The sequence below is a fragment of the Mastigoproctus giganteus genome, chromosome 5 (genome assembly GCF_048544385.1).
Source record: "Mastigoproctus giganteus isolate SK-2022 chromosome 5, ASM4854438v1, whole genome shotgun sequence".
NCBI classification, from domain to species: Eukaryota; Metazoa; Arthropoda; class Arachnida; order Uropygi; family Thelyphonidae; genus Mastigoproctus; species Mastigoproctus giganteus.
The window spans coordinates 112,941,148-112,960,461 of NC_143579.1; the positions used below are offsets into that span (position 1 = coordinate 112,941,148).

General features: G+C 36.2%; 1 protein-coding gene across 4 annotated transcripts in view; it reads left to right on the forward strand.

Moving 5' to 3' along the window:
• LOC150085645 (fibroblast growth factor receptor 3-like) overlaps positions 1 to 19,314 on the forward strand; it is a 509,974-nt gene that overhangs the window by 454,612 nt on the left and 36,048 nt on the right. The window lies entirely within an intron of this gene.

Sequence of the window (19,314 nt, forward strand, 5' to 3'; positions counted from 1 at the left end):
TGCGGTGGTCATTCCCTGACCTTTCCGCATCCTCCGTATTTGGTGTGCATGGGCTCGAACCCTGGTCTAATCAAGAAATGTGTTCTACGCACTGCTGCTCCTGCCCACCTGGCTATCGAGGCACCATGAACAGTTGTGCAGAGAAATAGAGTAGGCCAGTAAATCAGAATGTTTTGTAATGGGGGATTTTAACTTTCCAGATGTTGACTGGAACTTGTGGGTTGGTCACTCGCATGCTAGCAAGACTTTTGTGGACTTATTGGAGGATTGTGTCTACAGCAACATGTTCGAAGGGCAATCAGAGGTAGTAATACTCTTGATCTGATTATCAGCAGTGATTATTCATGCATTAAGAATTTTCAGATAAAGGAACCACTAGGTAACAGTGTACTAATGATGTTATCAATGGTGAATTCTAAATGGGAAGCCTTCAGGGACTTAATCTTGGAGGATACTAGGCTTTTCATACCAACTAAGAAATACTGTTCAAGGTTCAGGCCTAAATGAATGTCGGATGAATTAATGAGGCTCATGGCAGAGAATAAAAATGCATGGGATGCATATAAATTATTAGGCGATACAGAAGCCTATGGTAGGTATAAGCTAGTTTGTAATCAAGTCACAAAGGAGGTTAGGTAGGAAAAGGCAGATAATGAAAAATCTTTGGCAAAGGAAAACAGCAAAGAGTTCTTTTACATATGTAAAGTCTAGAAGGAAGAGGATGAATCAGATTGGTCCACTTAACATAGATTGTTTGATTATTGATGATTCTCCTGAAGTAGCTGATAAACTGAATGAGTATTTTGCATCTACATTCATACATGAGGAGTTATTCAAGGAGGGGAACCAGAAGTTTATCAAACTCTAACAGGGAGCTAAGTGATTTTGTAATAACTGATAGCAGAGTGGAGGAGAAATTGTTCAAGTTAAACATAAAAAAAGGCACATGGGGTGGATGGAATCTATCCAGTTATATTGAAGGAGGCAGTGAGGGAAGTTATCAAACCCTTAGCCATAATTATGAGAGCATCCTTAGATTCAGGGGAGGTCCCCATGAACTGCAGATGTGCAAGTATATCCCCAATTAGGGTTATAATTTTGTACTGAAATTGAATCGAAATCATGACTCAGAGCAGAGGAGCAAAGCAAAAGGCTCAAGCTAATGCGAGAACTGAGGGTGAGACAGTTGTTCTCTGAATCACAGCCTTTTAAAATGCACTGCTTGTTTGATGTTTGCAAAGCAATCAGGAATGGGACATGATATTGCCAAGGGGAATGTCTTTGTGTGTGCACGATGTAAGAAGTGTGAGGAAATCAGGTAACAACTCAGCATCGTTATGGGCCTATATGAGAGCTTGAAGGACAGGGTGGATGCCCTCGAAGGATCTAAATTGAGGGACCCATCAAGTTGATGTGGGCATCAAGCTGCCCACATAAATGCCAGAGCTTGCACTTGATCATCATGCAACACAGGGGCAACACCCAAGGCAGAATGCGCTGGTCCCACAGGAACTAGTAGTTGTTGGTGATTCTATTGTCAGGGAAACGGGAATATGGTGTGTAAAGAGGATAGGTGGAACAGGACCAGGATATTAGCATTTTTAGCATTAGCATTAGTAGAGGCATTTGATGCAAGAAAGCAAGCTTGTGCAGCATCAGCCAAAAAAAAAAAAAAATAAATAAATAAATAAAAGATAACCACTTCCATTTCACCCCTCTGTTCGTTTGAAATACCTGTCCAGCTGAGCCTTAAACTTATTTAGGCTATCAACTTCCACAACAAGCGATGGAAGTCTGTTTCACCAACCAACCACCCGCTGGCTAAAGGCAAATTTCCGCACGTCTATCCTATTCCTCAATTTGAATTTATGCCCTCTCAGGTGATTATTCTGAGCAAGAGGAAGAATCCCATCAGCATTGAGCATGCTCAAACCATTCAAGGTTTTATACACCACTATCAGATTACCTCGCTGGTGCCTAGTCTCCAGACACTAATTTTCAAAATTTAAGCCTTTCTTTGTAAGAGCACCCCTTTGTTCCATTCACTAATCTTGTTGCCCTTCTCTGTACTCGTTCCAGCAGCTCTACATCCTTCTTGAAATGAGGCCTCCAGACCTGTATACAGTACTCTAGGTGTGGCCTGATCATTGCCTTATACAAGGGAATAATCACCTCCTTTTCCCTGCTAGAAAAATTCCTATATACCATTGACAATACACCATGAGCTACTCTTGCAGCCCATCTGCACTGCTCAGAGAACTTCATATCTGCCTGCACAATCACCCCCAGGTCCCTTTCATTCTCTACCACTGTCAGTGTAGTACCACAGAGTTGATATGTTGCTCTGGGGTTGCTGTTTCCCACATGTAGTACTTTACATTTGTCAATGTTAAACTTCATTTGCCACCTCTCAGCCCATCTGCTCAACCTTTCCAGATCCTGTTGCAGCAGCATAGTGTCAGTAGTGTCCTTGACAACCCTGCCAACCTTCGTATCGTCTGCAAACTTGGACATTAAGCTTGATATACCATCATCAATATCATTTATAAATACAGAAAACAATAATGGACCCAATACTGAACCCTGAGGGACTCCACTAATATCATTAGTCCACGATGAGCAGTGTCCATTGATTACCACTCTCTGTCTTCTCCCCCTCAACCACCCCATTATCCATAGCAGCAATTTGCCTCCAATGCCACACTGCTCCAATTTGTGCAGCAGTCTTCCATGTGCAACAGTATCAAAAGCCTTTCTAAAATCCAAGTATATAATATCAAAGTTATTCCCTGCATCCAGGTCTTTTGTGACTGCATCATAGTATCCAATCAAATTGGTCAGGCAAGACTTTCCCTTAACAAAATCATGCTGTGTCCGAGCTATAACTGAAGTCTTGTCTAGATGATCCTGCAGTGCTTCTTTAACCAGTGCCTCCATTAATTTTCCAGGAACAGAAGTTAAACTCACAGGTCTATAATTACTTGTGTCAGCCTTTGATCCTCCTTTGTGAATTGGGGTCACATTTGCACATCTCCAGTCCATGGGTACCTCCCCTGAGTACAAGGAAGCTCTCATAATTATTTCTTTCCTATATTGACAATACACCATGAGCTACTCTTCCTTTCCTGCCTCCTTTAATATAACTGGATAGATCCCATCCAACCCAGGTGCCTTTCTTGTGTTTGTCTTCAACAATTTCTCCTCCACTTTACTCTCAGTTATTACAAGATTATCTAGCTTACTGCTAGAGTTGAATACACCTCTGGCATTCCCCTCGCTGAATAACTCCTCATGTGTGAATGTCGATGCAAAATATTCATTTAGTTTGTTAGCTACCCGAGCAGGATCATCAACAGTTGACCCATCGATATCGAGTGGACCAATCTGATTCATCCCCTTCCTTCTAGAGTTTACATAAGTAAAGAACTGTTTGCTGTTTTTTGTTGCATCCCTTGCCAAGGATTTCTCGTAATCTGCCTTCGTCTGCCTAACCTCCTTTGTAACTTTATTACAGATCAACTTGTATCTATCATAGACTTCTGTGTCACGTGTTAATTTGTATCTCATGCATTTTTCTTCTCTGCCATATGTCTCATTAGTTCATCTGACATCCATTTAGGCCTAAACCAATATTTCTTAGTTGGTATGTAAAGCCTAGTAGCTTCCAAGATAAGTTCTTTGAATTCCTCCCATTTTGAATTTGCTGTTGGTAGCATCATCAGTTGGTTACACTGTATAGAATTTAAATACTGTCTCAGTCCATCGTAGTCACCTTTACGAAAGCAATAACTCTTCCCTTTATCCCTAATGGTAGTTACCTCTTTGAGTAAATCCCACTTCAGCACACTGTGATCACTACTGCCTAGTGGTTCATTTATCTGTAGATTCTTATTGCATGAAGAATCACTACTGATAATCAAATCAAAAGTATTACTCCCTATAGTTGCCTCCCGAACATGCTGGTGTAGAAAACAATCAACCAATAAATGCACAAAAGCCTTGCTAGTGTATGAGTGACCAGCCCCCAAATTCCAGTCAATATCTGGGAAATTAAAATCCCCCATTATAAGACTCTCTGATTTACTGGCCCACTCTATTTCCCTGTACAGTTTCTTATTATACTCATCAGAGTCATTAGGCCTATAGCACACTCCTACGCTCAATTTTGATCTCCCAATGCTTATGTCACACCAAACTGACTCGACACTGCACTGCACTGTCCAGCGATGTCGACTGGCTTCACTTCCTTGGATTTTATGTATTTGCCAGGGGCAAAGTTTGATGACGTTGTTGTGCAGATATCATCTCTTAAGGGTACAAAAGGTGATATTGTTGTACACGTTGGCACTAATGATATTAGGAGTAGGAGACCGGCGGAATTACTTAACAAGTACAGATCACTATAATTCCAAATTCAGATCACTTTATTTACTGGTAAAATCTGCCAAAAAGCTAGATCACACAACCACTCTGTATCTTGTAGCTGCTGATAATTATCTCCCCTTTGATCAACAAATTTTTTAATTTCATTCAGCAAATTTCGAAATCTCTGTAGAAATTTATTCCAACTAGGCTACCTCACATCCATGTGTAATATGATATCTGGTTCATTTTTATCAAGGTGATTTTGAAAAGTCTCCTTTGAAGAGATTGTGCTCTGATGGAATTCATGATTTTGAAAGCTAAATCCATAACACTTTTAGTATTTAATCCTTTTCCGGCTAACACTTGTTGGTGAATGATGCCGTGGTAACTCAAAAAATCTGGTTCATCATCCTTTTGACACGATGATGAATCCGTTAAGATGCTGTCATTGCTTTGGCTCTATCTGTTGTTATTGATATCAGCATAAATAGTGGTAATTTAATTTTTTCAATAAAATTTTTGAATGAGTTAAATATATCAAGACTTCTAGTTCTTTCTTTAAATGAAACCATACCCAGCAGTTCTTCTCTAGTGGCAGTATCATCAAAAACCATACAAATAAAAATGAGCAATTGAGTTGTATCATTGACATCTGTAGATTCATCCAGTTGTAAAGAAAAGGACATTTAATTAGCAATACGAGCACGCAACTGTTCGCTCACATTTTTATTCATTTTTTCGATGCGTCACATCACAGTATTTCAAGAGCACTTTTATTTTCATTTTTGTTCTTAAAATTTTCAAAAAGAGAATCTGTTATTTCTAAAAATTAGTCTTTGATGAATTGACCATCAGAAAATGGTTTGCATTTTTTTGCAAGAAGATGACTCACTTTAAATGATACTACAGTTACTGCTTTAGATTGTAAATTAGGTGTCACAAAGAAATTTTGTTGCAAATAATCTGGATTTAAGTTCTTTTAATATATTTTTTCTAAGGTCATTATTAGGCAAAAAATCAGATTGGTATTTATTATGGAGTGCATTGAAGTGTCTTTCTAAATTTTCATTTTTGGGTCTAGCCACGGAAGTATTGCAAATCGAACAACATTTTTCTTTTATCATTACAAAAAAGTATTCTAGTTCCCACTCTTGATGAAAATGATATGTTTTACTCTTTTTGTAGTATTCATTTTAAATCAAAGGTTATTAAATTAATGTGTAAGTACTGTGCAGCTTATTAATATTAAATAAGCTAAATAAGAATTTGACACATACACTGTGCTTTCCATAACATAACTGTGTGAATTTTCACTAGCCAAACCTAGCGGCTGTGCGGCAACAAGGGTAGTCACGTGGTTCAATGGATTTGTAATAAGCATATACAGCGGGGGTGCATAATAATAATAACATTTTAGATTTTGATTAATCCATTAATACGTTCTCAGCCTCTTTGTGGACTTGAAAGGGCCTTTGACATTGTGTAGTGGCAGAGTGATCTGGCGAGGTCCCGTGAGGCTGGGGTTTTCTCTCCCATTTATAGGCTTTTCTCCCACTATTTTGAATAGGAGTCTGGTTGTTGACTCAGGGATTTGCTCAGTAGTCAGATGGTCACCAGGAGCTGCCTTCAGAGATCTGGGCTGTAGTCCTTGATGGGTGGCTATCCTCATCTATGGTGATTCTAGACAAATGCTTGAACATTGGGCGAATGATATCTTGTTGGACCTGGACACTTGGTGCAAAGTGCATAAATTGACAATTTCCTAATAAGACAAACAGATGCTTTTAAAAGGTTCATTAAACATCAATCAACCACCTAATGTTAGTATTAATGGTCATGCAATAAAATGGTAAAACAATATAAATACCTGGGCATATTAATTGATAAGTTGAAATTTACTGCTCATGCTAATATTTAGTAAATAAAATAAAAGCTCTTACTGGGAAAATTATGAGAATCTCTAAAATCACCTGGGGTATAAAACTAATGACCCTCAAATTGTATTATACCTGTATATTTCTTCCAATTATGTGTTATGCTGCTGGTGCCTGGGAGCACCTTGTAAATAATTCTGTAATTGCCAGATTTCTCTCTCAAGCGCAGAGATTTTTCCTGGCAACTGGTCATTGCTGCTGCACTGTCTCAATTATGACAGTGTAGGTTCTCACAGGAAAATTTCCCATACAATATGAAAAAATTTACCATTACTTGGAATACTTCAGAAAAAAAAAATTTACCTCCTAGAATTGATAATTTTGCTCTAAATCTTGATGTTTCAACCAAAGAGGACAACACTAGAATTAGAAATGAATTAATAGCAAACTGGCAAAATACTGATGTTATTATTATTATTCCGCCGCTAGAGGGCTAAGAGTAAGCATGTCTACCGTATTAGTGCTCCTAGAGTAAATTGGAAATCTTTGCCATTTGTAAGTTGTTAAATTCTTTCTTTTGTTGTTTATTTCGTGCAAGTGCATTATCTGTAACGTCTTGTGTTAAAACTAACTCTACTTCAGAGATTTGCAAACATGAGTCGCAATATATGCAAAAAGTGTAACCTACCGCTGCACGTGCATATGTCATGGCTGCAACAATGGGTATCATTATCGATGCTCATTGAAAGAAGCAACCTATAAAGGGATGGCAAAACAAAAGAAACAGCATTGGAGGTGTATATTGTGCAGGAAAGAAGAGAAGGAAGAAAAAAGTGATATTTCTACTCAGCAGAAGAACATCATGATTTACTGCATTCATGAACTGTAGTAAATGAAGACTTAGAGGTTACACAAAAGCAGGCGAACACCCTAAATATAGAGGATACACTAAGGAATCTATCCAGTAAAATCCATTTGCTGGATTTACTAATAGAAATTGTACCAATAAAGAAGCAAATGGAAGACCTGAAGACAGAAGCAGAAGATATCAAGAAATCAATTTAATTTGTCTCAGATTCCTTTGACAAAATGCAGAAAATCATAAGTAAACTGCAGGACTCCAACGCTGCAAACAGCAAAAGAATTGTGGATCTAGAAGCTTCATTCAAGCAAAATGAGGAAAATTCCAACTTACTTAAGGATTGGCTCAATAGAACAACAATTGTTAGCAAATAATGTAGAAATAGTAGGGTTAATTGGATTAGCAGGCCAAGATCTAGAGCTTGTTATACAGCAGCTAGGGCTTGCATTGAAGCTACAGCACATTAAAGAAGTAGTAATACACTATTATATACCTAACAATAAGAAAAAAAAAAAAAATGACAAGCCTACACTAATTGTGAAATTTTCAAATCATGTGGTAAAGGAAAAATGGATTAGAAAGGCAAAGGAGATCCGACTGACAGCAAATGATATCTATCAGAACAATAGCAATATTCCAATCTACATAAATGACCACTTAACAACTCACCTCAAGCAGTTGTTTTGGGAAACAAAATAATTAGTTAAAACTCACAGTTACAAATTTTTATGCTTGAAACATGGAAGGATTTATGTGAAGAAGAAGAATGAATCATCAAGAGCCATAAGAATTTTGAGCTCAAAGGATCTGCAGTATATAAAATAGACTCTTTTATTGTGCATAATTGAAATTTCTTGAAATCTAGAGATAATGTAAAATTAAGACATCAGGTATGCTTTTTGAGGAATCACAAGTTTTTAATTCACCATTACATTTTTTAAATAATCTGAATATACAAGCTCTTATAATTGATAAAAATCAGTTCTTTCTAGTAGCTCTAAATATCAGGTCATTAAGAAAAAATTGGTTTGACTTCTTGCAATATATAAATGCAATGGAAGAATTTATTTCATGTATAGTTTTAACAGAGGTTAACAAAAAAGTGATGAAATTTCTAATTATAACATACAAGGTCTATATGTTGAGAGATTTGAGAAGGGGTGGAGGAATAATAATATACTATAGAATATGCTTTAAGGCAGTACAGGTTTACCACTTAACTCAGTCTTGTGAAAACTGCTGTCAAATTATTAGGAGAAGATCCAGAAAACACATTCATGATTTGTGCTTTTTATAGGCCACTATCAGATTCTATAAACAGTTTCCTAATTGAATTAGAAAACACAATTCTGCTATGGGATGACATACAGGCTGATAAGACCATACTAGTAGGAGATTTTAATATTAATTTACTAACCGATGAAACTGATAATGTGTTACTCAGATACTCTGCAATCTTGAACAATTATGGATTTGAAACATACCTTATTTGGAATAACTAGGCAACAAAGGATGGAGGGTGATAGAACAGTAAGCTCTTGTTTAGATCACCTTATAACAAATACAAAGTTGAAGTTTGCTAATCCTTACATACTATTAAATCAATTTTCAGATCACAGAACATTTATACTAATAGTAGATATGTACTCAAAACAACATCCATGTGAAGATATAAAATTAACAAATGTTATGAAGAAAAATTATCTATCAACAGTTAAACTGAAACGGAACGTATATAATATGTTAATACAAGAGCAAGTATCTTTAACAACAAATGTAAATGTCTTTTCAAATAAGATAATACAAATGATAAACAATTTGCGGTTTAATACAGAGAGAAAAGTAAATCACTCAGCATGCAACATAAATTCTAGGAGTAGCAGGATTAAGCTTAAGAAACCTTGCATGACTAAAGAAATAGAAGAATTAATGGTACAAAGGGATAAATACTTCAGGCAGTATAGAAATTGTCCAGCAAAGATAGAACATTATCACAATTATAAAACACTCAGAAATAAATTGACAGGTATGTTATGGGCCTTTATGAGAGCTTGAAGGACAGGGTGGATGCCCTCGAATGAAATAAATTGAGGGGCCCATCAAACTCTCAGCCACCCACATCAACACCAGAGCTTGCACTTGGTCATCAGGCAACACAGAGGCAGCCCCCTAGGCAGAATGCGCTGGTCCCACAGGAACTAGTAGTTGTTGGTGACTCTATTGTCAGGGAAGCGGAGAACATGCTTTGTAAAAAGGATAGGTGGAATAGGACCAGGGTATGTCTACCAGGGGCAAAGGTTGATGATGTTGTAGAGCGGATATCATCTTTTAAGGGCACAAAACGTGATATAGTTGTACACTTTGGCACTAATGATATTAAGAGTAGGAGACCGGCAGAATTACTTAGCAAGTACAGGTCACTGTTGAAAAAAAGCCGTGAATTAGGGTTGAATTGGAAAGTGTCTGCAATTCTGCCCAGACACGATAGGAGGGAGTATATGATGAGAGCCTTGTCGATCAATCCGGCCCTGGAGGGATTGTGCAAGGCTCTAGGGGTGCATGTATATCTGCGTGTACACCAATGCTAGGAGTTTGGTAAATAAATTTGATGAATTTGAGGTATTGCTCAAAACATCAAAGGCAGATATTGTTGGGATATCAGAGACGTGGTGTCACACAGATATAAGGAATGCGGAACTGGAATTTGGGGAATACAATGTGTATAGAAAGGATAGGAGGGGAGGAGGGGTTATGCTATTAGTTAAGAAACACAAAGTCCAAGGAAGTGAAGCCAGTCGACATCGATGGACAGGGCAGTGTCGAGTCAGTTTGGTGTGACATAAGCATAGGGAAATCAAAATTGAGAATAGGAGTGTGCTATAGGCCTAATGACTCTGATGAGTATAATAAGATATTGTACAGGGAAATAGAGTGGGCCAGTATATCAGAGAGTCTTATAATGGGAGATTTTAATTTCCCAGATATTGACTGGAATTTGGGGGCTGGTCACTCACACACTAGCAAGGCTTTTGTGGATTTATTGGATGATTGTTTTCTACATCAGCATGTTCGTGAGGCAACAAGAGGGAGCAATACTCTTGATCTGATTATCAGTAGTGATTCTTCATGCATTAAGAATCTGCAGATAAATGAACCACTAGGTGGCAGTGATCACAGTGTGTTGAAGTGGGATTTACTCAAGGAGGTAACTACCATCAGAGGTAAAGGGAAGGGTTTTTGCTTTCGTAAAGGTGACTACGATTGTCTGAGACAGAATAAAATTTAAATTCTATACAGTGGGACCAACTGATGATGTTACCAACAGCAAACTCAAAATGGGAAGCATTCAAGGAACTAATCTTGGAGGCTACCAGGCTTTACATACCAACTAAGAAATATTGTTCAAGGTTTAGGCCTAAATGGTTGTCAGATGAACTAATGAGACATGTGGCAGAGAAGAAAAATGCATGGGATACATACAAATTAATGGGTGACATGGAAGCCTATGATAGATATAAGTTGGTCTGTAACCAAGTCACAAAGGAGATTAGGCAGGCAAAGGCAGACTACGAAAACTCCTTGGCAAAGGATGCAAAGAAAAACAGAAAAGAGTTCTTTACCTATTTAAACTCAAGAAGGAAAGGGATGAATCAGATTGGTTCACTGGATATTGATGGTTCAACAGTTGAGGATCCTGCTCAGGTGGCTAACAATCTAAACGAGTATTTTGCATCTACATTCACGCATGAGGAGTTATTCAGGAAGGAGAATGATGCAGGTAAAGTAAACATTGGCAGTGAGCTGGATGATTTTGTAATAACTGAGAGGAAAGTGGAGGAGAGATTGTTGAGGATAAACATAAAAAAGGCACCTGGGGTGGATGGGATCTATCCAGTTATATTAAAGGAGGCAGCAAAGGAAGTATGCAAACCCCTAGCCATAATTATGAGAGCTTCTTTGGACTCAGGGGAGGTACACATAGACTGGAGATGTGCAAATGTAACCCCAATTCACAAAGGAGGATCAAAGGCTGACACAAGTAATTATAGACCTGTTAGTTTAACTTCTGTTCCAGGTAAATTAATGGAGGTACTGGTTAAAGAAGCACTGCAGGATCATCTAGACAAGAATTCAGTTATAGCTCAGACGCAGCATGGTTTTGTTAAGGGCAGGTCTTGCCTGACCAATTTGATTGGATACTATGATGTAGTCACAAAAGAACTGGATGCAGGGAATAACTTTGATATTATATATTTGGATCTTAGAAAGGCTTTTGATACTGTTGCACATGGAAGACTGCTGCACAAATTGGAGCAGTGTGGCATTGGAGGCAAATTGCTGCTATGGATAAGGGGATGGTTGAGTGGCAGAAGACAGAGAGTGGTAATCAATGGACACTGCTCAACGTGGACTAATGTTATTAGTGGAGTTCCTCAGGGTTCAGTGTTGGGTCCGTTGTTGTTTTTGGTGTTTATGAATGATATTGATGATGGGATATCAAGTTTGCAGATGATACAAAGGTTGGCAGGGTTGTTAAGGACACCACTGACGCTATGCTGCTGCAACAGGATCTGGAAAGGTTGAACAGATGGGCTGAGAGGTGGCAAATGAAGTTTAACATTGACAAATGTAAAGTACTACATACTAGAAACAGTAACCCCAGAGCAACATATCAACTCTGCGGTACTACACTGACAGTGGTGGAGAATGAAAAGGACCTGGGGGTAATTGTGCAGGCAGATATGAAGTTCTCTGAGCAGTGCAGACGAGCTGCAAGAGTAGCTCATGGTGTCTTGTCAATGATATACAGGAATTTTTCTAGCAGGGATAAGGAGGTGATTATTCCCTTGTATAAGGCAATGGTTAGGCCACATCTTGAGTACTGTATACAGGTCTGGAGGCCTCATTTCAAGAAGGATGTAGAGCTGCTGGAACGAGTACAGAGAAGGGCAACAAGATTAGTGAAAGGAACAAAGGGTTGCTCTTACGAAGAAAGGCTTAAGTTTTGCAAATTACAGAGTCTGGAGACTAGGCACCGGCGAGGTGATCTGATAGAGGTGTATAAGGCTTTGAATGGTTTGAGCATGCTCAATGCCAATGGGATTCTTCATCTTGCTCAGAATAATCAGCTCAGAGGGCATAAATTCAAATTGAGGAAGGACGGATGTCGGATAGATGTGCGGAAATTTGCCTTTGGCCAGCGGGTGGTTGGTTGGTGGAACCGACTTCCATCACTTGTTGTTGAAGTTGATAGCCTAAACAAATTTAAGGCTCAACTGGAGAGGTATTTCGAGCGAACGGAGGGGTAAAATGGGAGTGGTGTGTTTTTTGTTTTTTTTTGGCTGATGGACTGAATAAGCTTGCTTTCTTGCATCATATGCCTCTACTAATGCTAATGCTAATGTATGATTAGAAAACAAAAAAACACTTATTACAATCAACTTTTTATGGATAAGCAGATAACTCAAAAGGAAAATGGAACATTATAAATAACCTGTTAAAGTTATTTATAATGTTCCATTATAATGTTAAGGTTATTTATAATGTACAAAGAAGAAATTATCAAGGGGAAATCAAATTAAAACACTATTAGAATGGATTTCTGGTACAAACAAACAATATGAGGCTGCAAATAGGTTTGCCAGAGCTGTATTAGATCTCAACAGATATTATATTCATTATTGCCCAAATTCCTTTAATCAACAAGATAGCAGATAGTGAACTCTTGTGTAGTCTTAACTCCATAGTATACTGAGATTCTTAATATTATAGAACAGTTAAAGAACAAGAAATCTTATGGACTGGACTGTATTACAGTAACCGAAATAAAGAGAAATAAAGAACAGTCCTCTGTTCTCTTGGTGGAGCTTATAGCATGGATGTTAGAGTCAGGAAGCAATCATAAAAATTTATTTTCATTTAAGGTAATTCCTATATATAAAAAGGGATCACCAGATGATTTTTGCAATTATAGACCAATAACAATACACTGAGTTATAAATAAGGTAATAGAAAATTATATTTTTTCCCATATAAGCAAATATTTACATCAATATGGACTCTTAAACAACTCTCTGTTCTCACATCAGAAGGGCAAGAGCACACAAACATTATTAGAGAATTTATTAGACTCTTTTAACTTACATTTAAACAACAATAACTTCATAATAATTTTATTTATAGATTTGACCAAAGCATTGACTTAACTGATATCCCAATATTGCAACAAAATTACTGAAATATGGTATAAGGGGAAGAATCAATCAACTCTTAGCATGTTATTTAACCAAAAGAAAAATAACAGTTGAAGTAGAAAATACAAAGGGAAAGTCATATAATGTAAAGAGAGGAATACCGCAGGGCACTCATGTTCAACCTCTATATAAATGACATATTCGAAATAATAAAGAATTCCTTTATAAAAATTTATGCAGATGATATAATCTTATATACAATTGGAAAGAACCCGACAAAAATGGCTAAAGATTTACAGTAGGATGAATACATTTACAAACTTGGTTGCATGATAATAAATTAGCACTCAGCTTTGAAAAAACAAAATTTTTGGTAATTAGATCTCCTCATCAAACCTTGGACATTCATCCCTCTATTAAATTACATAAACACAAATGTCTACATGATCAGAATTTCCAGAATTGCAAATGTCTAACTGTGGAAGAAGTTTCAAATCATTGTTACCTTGGGTTATGGATTGACTATAGTCTAAGTTGGGCAATGCATATAACAAATTTGTACAAAAGAATGAGATTTTATGTGTACTTTTTTTACTATATTAAGAATAAGTTAAATCTTAGAACAAAAGTTACCTTATATTATGTTAGTGGATTCCCAACTCAATTATTTAGTAAATAGTTGGGCACAAGCAAATATAACTGAAATAAGGGTAATAAACAATTTAATTTAAATAAACAATTTTGAGACTTTTAATGGGGACAAACTTTTGGAATGACCTGAATAAGAGAAGGTAATTTTTGTTGAAATATAAAATACTTTATCCAGTTCAAACACTGAAGTTAAATTTAATCTTGAAAAATCTTAACACTATTTTTGAAGAGTCAAATCTGTAAAGAAATGTCTCAAATAATTTAAAGAACCCAAAAGCAATCGTTTTGCCTCACCCTAGGGTACTAAATAGATTTGGAGATAGGCATACAATGAATATAATAAATAATTTGTTGGCTAGTGTAGATTTCAGGCTCAGAAGTTATTCTAGCTCCAAATTAAAATTCTTAATAAGAATTTTTGGTACTCAATGATACAGTAGATTAGAATTGCTATGCAGATAAATTGCTATCTCTGTTTGCAGTGTGGAATGTACTGTGTGCTGTGATTTCATTATCTTTTCTGTTAGATAACAAATTTGTATGGAAAAACTTTGTAAATGAAGAATTACAACTTGTCAAGAAATTTACTTTTCTTAACAAGTTCATTTATTGTAAACAAATTCTCTTGTTAAAAATAAATTGTATTGTATTATTAGCCATACGATGCAAGGAAGCCTGAGGCTTATGCTGCACCAACCAAAAAAAATTCCCAAGTTACCCTGAGAGAGAGAAAGAGAGAGAGAGAGAGAGAGAAGGATGATGATATCCAGCTCAGGATCCTGGGTTTGCCAAGCCATACTCACCAGATGTGAGCCCCCTGGGCTAATGTGGGCAGAGTAACTGCTTGCTTCTTTCCTGTTGTATCTGAGTTTTCTAAAAATAAACTGCATGGCTTGAATGTTACATTTTTACTGTCAGAATATGGTTTGAAAGCCAGACTATTTTCTTGGTTTGATCACTTCATCGTCTTGTAGCTGTGGCACTACAGAAACAATGGAACACTTGGTTTTTGAATGTAATAATTATCTAGATCTTAGACAAGAATTACAATGTTTCACAGAGGTATATAAGTGTGGATCTTCCACTTCTGATAGAAAATAAAGAAAATTTTAATGCTTTTTCTCACTTTACGGATAGCCTATTTGCCAGGAGAAAGAATTTTGGCTAATAATACCTAGTGCTCAGTGAAGCGATGTCTTTACTTAATATTATGTGATGTGTTAACTACCTTAAACTCTGGTCTTCAATTAAAATGTGGTTGGAGTTTATAGTTGTAGTGTGTGGCGCCTCCGTAGCCAGGTGGGAAGGAGCAGCAGTGCGTAGCACACGCTTCTTGCTTAGACCGGGGTTCGAGCCCATCACCACCAAATATGGAGGATGCGGAAAGGTCAGGAAATGACCACCGCATGTCCCGGAGCAATATGGCCTTAGTTGCTAATGCTCCTAAAAACCAAACAACAACAACATAGTTGTAGTGTCTATACGATACAATGACCATACTCCGGAAAATAGTTATTTTCCTTGGTTTGGTTTGTAAGATGAATATAGATTCTAAAGAAAACTAGTATTTTTAACTACAATAAATTTCAGTTTTTGCAATTGGCTTGTTCTGAGCCTATAACCTCAGAACAGTTATATTAGCCTATAACCGTTCTGAGGTTGGTACATTTGTAACCCTGATTAATAATGCAATTAGAATACATAAGCTTGGAGGTGATGCTATTGTGAAATCATAATTGTGATTTTGCTTTGTTTGAATTGTGACAAACATGAGTTTGAGGAACTGGTATGTATAACACTTAGGGTCTGTGCTCAGAAAGTGGTTGTGGACTAATTGTGTTTACTGGCACCTACATTCTAGGCTGGTTGCGTCAAATAACAATTGATTTGACCGAAAAGTATTTTGACTAGTTTTCTTAATTATAAAGTAAACTTTGTATTTTGCTATGTTTATGGTAACTATGTATAGTCATTATTTTCAAATGTTCCTGGGTTTTTGATATTTAGTTTCCTGTTGGGAAATGCCTGCTTTTGGCTCATTAAGATCTGATGCAAATTGGTTTTCAGATATAATGAACATAATGTTAACTCCAGCCATTTGATTTTTTTAATAGAATTTTGGGTGTAAATAATTGTTTGTTTGTTGTTTTGGTTTTTAGGAGCATTAGCAGCTAAGGCCATATTGCTCCGGGATATGCGGTGGTCATTCCCTGACCTTTCCGCATTCTCCGTATTTGGTGGTGACGGGCTCGAATCCCGGTCTAATCAAGAAGCATGTGATACGCACTACTGCTCCTTCCCACCTGGCTACGGAGGCGTGTAAATAATTGTATAAACATGAACATGTTTTGTATATTGGTGTTGGACAAGTCTTGGTTTGGTGTTCACATGTACTGTATAGATATTTATTGATTTCACTATACTCTATCTCTTTAATCCTTCCTTTCCTCTGGGGATTTCTCTTTATCCCCCTTTCCTTTTTACTTACTAACTTCTTTTCTCCCTCCTCTTCTTTCTTTCTCTTTTGTATAATCTGAGAGTACAAGAAATTTGTAATCTTGCTAAGTGCATTTAAGTGACTTCAGAAACTACAGCGGCAAATAGGGGAAACTCTTGGGGCCGTGTTATAATCCAATTACACTTTGTACCTTCATAAATTTAGTATTTTAAATTCTATTTCTTTTTATATGTATCAGAATGTATAGTAATACTTATCTACTGTTCACAGTAATTGAGAATGTATCTGTAGTCTATTTGGATTTAATAAATAATAATATAATCTATTTTTTATATATAATTACAATTTGTTGTTATCGACCGAAATTAAAGCCGCAATCGACTGGTAGATTGTGATTGACTTGTTGGCCACCCCTGGTATATAGGAACAGTTCTTAATTTAGTTTATCCAACCAAACATTTAAAATCAAATCATACACAACAGTTAACCAGTTACATATTTGTAACAGATAACACTATGATGAATAAATTAGTATAAGAGTCAAGGATAGGTGATAAAAAATAATAGAAAACTATAGTAGGGCATACAACCTTTTAGCCTAGGGGCCAAAACTGAAAACTGCTGAAGGTCATGGGCTGCACAGGTTTCCGTGGCCCAGTTCATTACCATTAATTATGCATTTTTTGAAATAGAATTTAGTTTTTGTTACCTACATTTGTATATAGAGTATTTGTTTACATTTAATAATTAAATAAAAACATTAGTATATTATTACATGATACTAATAACATTCCTGGTTGTTAACATTAACATTCCTTATGGTTATAATAGGAATGTATATAAAATACAAGAATATTGAAAAATTGAATATTATTAAAAACATATTTTCAGAAGTCAGTATGAAACTATATTTTGTATGAGTTTTAAAGTTGGGTTTTGTGCCTACTTGAAGGTGGCCTACATGGCTAGCAGCCCACACAATTTGAAGGAGTGGGCTTCGTATATTCCACAGACCTTGGGTTGGACATCCCTGAGCTAGGGAAAAAATCATACTACATAGACTTTGAAGATTTATAGTGGTTGTCTTTTTTACTTGATTTGATTATTCTTTTTCTGAGTCAGTGTAGTTGGTGACAATAAGTTTCTCCATCTTTGCAAAAATTCTGTTTTTCTCTGCCTTTTCCTTTTTGCAAAAAAATAAAACTGTTAATGTATTTAAAAAAAAAAAAAAATTGAATTTCTGCATTCATGAACAAATTGGCCTTCAGGTATACTGTGGTAGTCTCCATTGCAAAATAGAAACACAGCATTATTCTTTGTTGTGTACACTCATTCTTAGTACCTGTGTGTGAAGTTAATTAACAATGTCTTTCAGTAAGATTCCAAAGAAATATGACATAAGAACACATACACAAGATTTTCTACACATTGTAAAATCTTGAAAGGGTTACATAGTGTACATAGATGTGATTTTTCAATTTTAAATGATGGAAAATGTAATGTATTCAGATTTGATGTTCGTTTTTAATTTTTAAATGAACAATTGCATAGAAAGAAATGAATAAGAGATGTAGTGTTGATGATGTGCATTGGTGAATGTTTATTTGCATCTTCTGAGTTGTGCTGATCATGGAGGCATGTTGCTCACAAATATGTTTCCCGATAGCAAAATAGGAAAAAATTCTTGTAAAAGAACAAAAACAATGGGCATTGCTAGTGAAGTTGCACAAATTAAAAAGAATTGAAATTGCACAAATTAGAGTACAGTGATGGCTCTGAAAAATGAGGCTATGTTTGATTTCTGCAGATCAAAGTGAATCCAAGCCATATCCCACTGTGGTGACCTTTTTAATTAAGAATAAAGGGGAAAAAGAGAGAAAGGGAAATAAAAAAAGGCAAAAAAAAAAAAAAATCTACGGGATATAATGTTGGACATCTTCTGGGTCACCCAAAAGCATGTGGAATTCCTTCAAAAACTGTCTGGAAATTAGTGTTAATGATGATCCTGTTATGATGGGCCTAAAAATTGGAGTAGGAGGGTATTAAAGGATGTGATTGAGCACTTGCCATGATACTAGGCAGTTCTCAATATCTTATTCATTTTTGAGCTGAAATGAGATCTGAATGCCATCCTGTAAGTGGGGATGCATACTGGTGTAAATTTACTACAATATAGAAAAAACTGATGAAAGCAAAGATAGATTTAAGCAAATTCAACTGATGTAGGAAGTAAAAAAAGATTTTGAAGCATGTGTAAATGTTGGCTGCCTGAACATTTGAATACTGCTGCTATTATTAAGAAAGGCACAGCTTACAGTTTTTCTTTGTAGTTTTATAGAAGTGTCATCAATATCAGAAGGCTTTTTATTAGGCTCATAAACTATAAATTATAGTGCAGCTGTATCATTTAGTGCAGTGGTTATCAACCTTTTTTTTTACCAAGGTACCTCCTGTAAGTTCGACAAGGGTCTCAGGTACCTCATAAGATTATCGCAGGTATAGAATACTAAGAAAGGAGCGTCTTTTGTTTTTTTGCATTTGTGTAATATATTATAGTGGGACCAAAAAATAATCACTATTCTTAAGATTTTAAACTAAAAAAAAAAAAAAAAGAATAATTAAGATTCCTAATTAAAAAATTAAAAATAGATGTAGCGAATCTGAGAGACCTGCTACAACAGATTTTCAGCGATTTTGAAATTAGGTGTCAAAGCGAGTACAATGGATAGTGAAAGTACAATATATCAGTAAAAAATCCTTATTAAATTTTTAAAAAAATTAAATTAAAGATGATTTTACACATGCTATGTAATATTTAAATCATCATAATTAGTGTTTTTTTTGTGTGTGTGTGTGTGTGTGTGTGTGTGTGTGTGTGTGTGTGTGTGTGTGTGTGTGTGTGTGTGTGTG